We start from the raw sequence: 6291 nt of genomic DNA, 5'->3' as shown, positions 1-6291 counted from the left end.
TCAGGTCCTCCTGAATCCAGGGCCAGGGCCTTATCTACTGCACCATCTAGCTGCCCCCTAAGATATAAATTATTACAAGACAGTCTCACCAGTAAGTATAAGAAAAGTCCAGAGAGTAAACTAGACTGTGCAGGAAAGGCTTTATGAGAGGGTCAGTGTTTTAAGACTTCTTAAATCAAATTGACAAAGATATTAAAAGATGGTAAAGTTCAATGCTGATGGGGCTGCTGGAAAAATTGACATATCATTGAACTACAGTTGGTGGAACCGTGAATAGGTTCAGTCTTTTGGTAAAATAGTATGAAATCATGCAGTAAAAGAGTTTAAAATATTCATACCTTAATGACCAGATAGATTTGTACCATAAGAATGTTCTTGGCAGAGGGAGAGATGATTTTGGGTATTTGTGTGCAAAAATGCTCCTAGCAGGGGCAGCTGCCCTGAGTTTAAATCTGGCCTCAGATACTTGACACTAGCTGTGTGACCCTGGGCAAGTCACTTAACCCTCATTGCCCTGCAAAAAAACCAAAAACAAACAAAATGCTCCTAGCAGCATTGTGAGTAATAGCAAAAAAACTGGAAACAAATTATCGACCAATAAATTGGCATGCATTTATTAAGTACCTACTGTATGCTAGGTATTGCGCTGGGAGATACAAATACAAAAATGAGCCACTCCTTGCCATCAGAGGGACTTGTTTCTAAGTATGTTACATTCATGCTCCTTCTGTAATACCCCTTCAACTTACACTCACATGTTTGGGAGAAGGGACACAGCTACCCCAGGCTCAAGGGGCTCTTTGGGTTTTCACATCTAAATCTAAAGCTCACAAGGCCCCACCATTGACCTTCAGAAGGCAACTAGAGAACAGGATTAGTTGGAAGCAAAAGTATAATTTACTGAAATGGCAGAGTAGATCCAGAGGATTCCTAGGCAACTTGTCACATCTTTACTTCACTCTGAAGGGAGGCTTCTGTGAGTCTGTTGCTTGTCCTTCATTCATGTTTAAAGCAATTGGCATTAAGTGACTTGCCCAGGGTCACACAGCTAGTAAGTCTGAGGTAAGATTTGAACTCAGGTCTTCCCAACCTCAAGGCTAGTGCTCTATCCACTGCACCACCTAGCAGCCCTCTGTGAGCCTCCTCTGTGCTGGGTCTCTGCTGCTCCTCCATGAAATGCTCTTGCCACTGGTGGAGGGCAGCCAATAACTAACCAGCTGCCCTACGATTCTGTCAAATTTGGTTGAGGAACTTCTTCATTCCTTCTAAAGGAGCAAAGAAGTGAAAGCACTTCTATATCTTCTTGCTTCCTTTACAAACTGTGAATAAATTATTTCCAGTTTCCTACCCTTTAAAATCTGAGAATGGACCATTCAGGATGTGGGCCTCTCAAGGTTTCGCATTCTTTACAAGCTATAGTCATAAACCTTTAATGTCTGAAAGGGCTAAAACCTTTACACCTCATTGTCTATTTCCTGGGAGACTCAATTGATCAAGGGTCACTTGATGACCTTCTCCCCAAATAAATATGGAATATGTAACAAAAAATACACTGGGTACTAAATGGAGGGGCGGGGGAGAATGAGAAAAGAAACCTGAAGAAAGAGAACTGAGCCTTGAAGAGAAATGGGGCTTCTGAGAGGTGGGGGTGGGTGGAGTGAGAAACTACAGTTATCCCTTCCACTTTGCAACTTTCCACATCACAGTTTCAATATATCACAGGTTGGCATAAGAAATGGGAATTTGGGAGGAGTTTGGGTTTTTTTTAATTTGGGGGGAGTTTTGCAGAAGCTGCAGACGAAGGCCAACAGACAACACAGAAAAAAGTTTAGAAACCTAGAAATACATAAAATAAATGTTTAGTGTTATATATCAACATATTTTATCTTTTTTTTGCTTGTTTTTTTGTTGTTGTTGTTTTTATTTTTTGCGAGGGGCAATGGGGGTTGAGTCCCTAGGGTCACACAGCTAGTTAAGTGTCAAGTGTCTGAGGTAAAATTTGAACTCAGGTCCTCCTGACTCCAGGGCCAGTGCTCTATCCACTGAGCTGCCTAGCTGCCCCCACATTTTATCTTTTAATACCATAATGATTCAGACTTCTCTGTTACGGAGAGAGGGCCAAAAAGTTTTACACAGATTTTGCAGATTTGGGGAGGGGTGGGAGGAGAGCACACCACACCCCTAGCCCCCACAATGTGGAAAGGATAATAGCAGAGCAGTGCAGACATAAAAGATAATCTTTGCAAAAGAATGGAGGTAGAAGACAGAATGCTGTATATAAGAAATAGGAACCAGGCTGGTTTGCCTGGAGCACTGGATGTACAAGGGAAGTAATGGAAAGAGGCTAGAGGCAGGTTGTGAGTGGCTTTAAATACTGAACAGAAAAGTTATCTCTTATGCTATATGCGATGGGCAGTCACTGACACTTCTTAGGCAGAGGAGTTACAGAAGTAGATCTGCTCAAAATATCTCTGACAGCTGTGCGAAGAATAAAATGGAAGGGGAAAGATCAGACAGGGAATCAACTTAGAAGGCTATTGCTATATGGTTAATGATTATAAAATGGTTGAATAAATGATGACGCATGAATGTAAAGGAGCAGTTACACTATATGAAAATACAAATATGAACAATTCCAAAAATGTGGGAAGATTGATGTGAGATGATGCGGAGTAAAGCAAGCAAAACCAATAGAATAGTGTCCACACTGGCTTCAACTACGTAAAACAAAAGGAGACAGCATTAAAAAGAAAAAAAATCCATCATTCCAAATAAATAAATATCACACAAAGCTTTTATTTATTTTAACATTCAGTAAATAACAAGTATACTGTTGCAAATACAATCACTTTTTTGAAATGTATTTTTTGTACTTTCTTTAGCCCTTGTATTTATTTATTTTGGGGGCAATGAGGGTAATGAAGGTTAAATGACTTGCCCAGGGTCACACAGCTGGTGTCAAGTGTCTGAGGTCGGATTTGAACTCAGGTCCTCCTCAATCCAGGGCTGGTGCTTTATCCACTGCACCACTTATCTGCCCCTTTAGCCCTTATATTTAAAAACTTATATGGAAGGGGCAGCTAGGTGGCGCAGTGGATAGAGCACCAGTCCTGGAGTCAGGAGGACCTGAGTTCAAATCTGGCCTCAGACACTTAACACCAGCTGTGTGACTCTGGGTAAGTCACTTAACCCTCATTGCCTCACTAAAAACAAAACAAAACAAAAAAACCCCAACTTATATGGACAACAAAACAAAAAATAGAGAATGTGTGAATGAAAGAATGAAAGAATGGAGTTGGTAGACTTTAAAAAGGTGGAGAAGTACAAAGGGGAAAGTATTCTGGGGAAGTAGAACAGCAAGAAGAAAATGGTGATATTGTTGTATGCTGGGAACAGAAAGGAGCCCTGCTGGGTTCAACCTGGGGAGCAGTAAATATGATTGGATAGGTAGCGTTAGTCAAGACATGACTTACTTAATATATTTGGATGTGGTCCCTGAGAAGAACACAATGTAACCCAAAAGGAACCCACCACATTTACAGGATTCTCATGCAGAAGACTTAATCCTTTGCAGGTTGGAGTCACGCTGAAATCAAAGCCTAGGGATTTGTTCCGTGGACACTACAGGTGAGAAACAAATTGTTCTTCTACTTTAAAGGGAAGAGGAGGAGGAGAGAATCAGATGAAAGGTGAGATGCCAAACTTTCTCAAACTTGCCCGCTGTCAAATCTGCAGGCTCTGCTTGGGTGGGGACAATGCAGACAGTGTCTAATGATTTCTCATCTTCCAAGGGGTGGCTGGAGGTATGGCAGACCGCCACCCCTTTGCCTGTGAATCTATCACCATTCAGTGGTCTTTAGATTGCCAGGAATATGTCAGGGGGCCAAAGAGGATCTTGTCAGTGGGATGTGGGCTTTGTCTGTCAATAATTGAATTCTGTGAAATTCAGCAGCGCCAAGAGACCTGGAGATGAATGTTCAATAGCCAACCGTGCCTGCTTAAGATTTATGGACACGATGGATTGCTAGAGCTTGGCAAAAAGAGGAAAGAACAGTTGTTGTCATGGCAACCCTGAAGGTGCTACTGTGGTATTGCATTGTCTGATCAGCCAAAACAACTGTACTAAATTATTCTTTGTTTTAAATAAGAAGTAACTCTTGCATTTTACACAGGTTTGTGTGGTGCATGCTGAAGTTGAAAGGGGTAATATTTTTCCTATTAGAATCAATTCTTTTTTTGTCCTTGAGTCTTGAATGCAAATGGAGTATCCATAAAAGTGAAGAATTAACAACCACTGGCTGGAACTAGCAATACAGGGAAAGGTGCCAGACATTCCTGTACTGAATTTCTACTTAGTATCTCAGGCCCATGTGTGAGTTCCACTCATTGTCTGAACACTTGGGCCTAACTACCTATTCTAGATGGAGGGAGATCCAGTGGGCCAAGAATGGAGGCATATTGCATGAGCCTCACGGAACTTTGCCCAGTTTTTTGCTACCACAAAAAGTGCTGCTGTGAATATTTTGGCATATATGGGACCTGTTTTTCTGTTGTTTTTTTCTTTTCTTTTTCTTTTTTTTTTTTTGGTGAGGCAATGAGGGTTAAGTGACTTGCCCAGGGTCATACAGCTAGTAAGTGTCAAGTGTCTGAGGTCTGATTTGAACTCAGGTCCTCCTGAATCCAGAGCTGGTGCTCTATCCACTGCACCACCTGGCTGCCCCCCTTTCTGTCTTTTACATCACTGGGGTATGTGCCCAATCATGGGATCTCTGGGTTAAAAGATATGGTTAGATAGGAACATGATTTTAGGTGCATAATTCCAAATTGTTTTCCAAGATAATTGTATCTATTCATAGTTCCACCAACAGTGCCAGTCTTCCCACAACCCCTCTGGCATTGAGCATTCTGCCTTTTGTCATCATTACCAGTTTGCTGAATGTGAAGTTTTTCAATTCAAATTTATTCTAATGTGCCTTCTTCCTGGTATTAGTGATTTCGACCAATTTTTCATATGGTTGTTGATAATTTACAATTCTTTTGAAAATTTAACATCCCTTCACCATTTATTTAACAATGAATCTTGAGCCGTGTATTTGTATTAGGACTTTATTAGAGATATTTGATGCAAAGATTTTCCCCCCAATCTGACAGTTCCCTTAATTAGCCTAACTGCATGGATTCGGGTGGGTGCCAATTTTTATTTTTTTTTTACGGGGCAATGGGGTTAAGTGACTTGCCCAGGGTCACACAGCTAGTAAGTGTTAAGTGTCTGAGGCCAAATTTGAACTCAGGTCCTCCTGAATCCAGGGCTGGTGCTTTATCCACTGCGCCACCTAGCCGCCCCATGGGTGCCAATTTTAAAAAATTTTATGTAATCAAAATGATCTATTTTTTTTTATTCTTTTTTTTTTTTAAGTGAGGCAATTGGGGTTAAGTGACTTGCCCAGGGTCACATAGCTAGTAAGTGTTAAGTGTCTGAGGCCAGATTTGAACTCAGGTACTCCTGACTCCAGGGCCGGTGCTCTATCCACTGCGCCATCTAGCTGCCCAAAATGATTTTTTTTTAATGATTTCTTCTATCTCTTCTTTGGTTAAGAATTTTTCCTTCAGCCAGAGTCATAGTTGTGAAAGGTACCTCCTTTCATTCTCTTCTAACTTTCAAATTTTCCAATATTTAAGATAAATTCAATTGTAGAGGTATGTGAGGAAGGAATTGGGAGCAAGGTCAGACCTCACAGACCCCAGTACCCTACCTACTGTACCTACAAGTGCCTTGGCCACCAAGGGGCAAAGGAGAGAGGAGCCAAAACAGGAGTTCATACCAATGGAACATGAAACATTTTGGAGCTTCCTCTTTTAGCTAGTTAATCTTGCTAACTACACCCTAAGTTCAGGTGTTTTTACCTGACAGAGGAGCAGAAGCACACTGAGCCTCTTCTAGATTTCTGTGTCCTAGTTATGACCTGGGTTCTCATTCCAGACCAGTGGAGCTCACTCAGTTTGGGCCGTTTCTGCTCTGCGAGAACCTGCCCATGAGTAGGAAGAGCTCTGTGGGGAACATTTGTCCTATAACTCATGGTAATAATAGCTAACATTTTACAAATGAGGAAATTAATGCAGAGGTTAAATGACTTGCCCAGGATCACACAGCCAGGAAAGTGTCAGGAGCCAAATTTGAACTCAGATCTTCCTGACCCCAGTCCCAGCACTCTACCTACTGTGCTGCCCAACTGCTCTTACCGTCCTTAGAGCATCAGGTGGTACTGGGCAGCTAGACAGACTGAGCTGTGA

Source organism: Dromiciops gliroides, chromosome 4, assembly GCF_019393635.1.
Source record: "Dromiciops gliroides isolate mDroGli1 chromosome 4, mDroGli1.pri, whole genome shotgun sequence".
NCBI classification, from domain to species: Eukaryota; Metazoa; Chordata; class Mammalia; order Microbiotheria; family Microbiotheriidae; genus Dromiciops; species Dromiciops gliroides.
The sequence above is the reverse complement of the archived record's forward strand: the minus strand, read 5'-3'. Positions refer to the sequence as shown.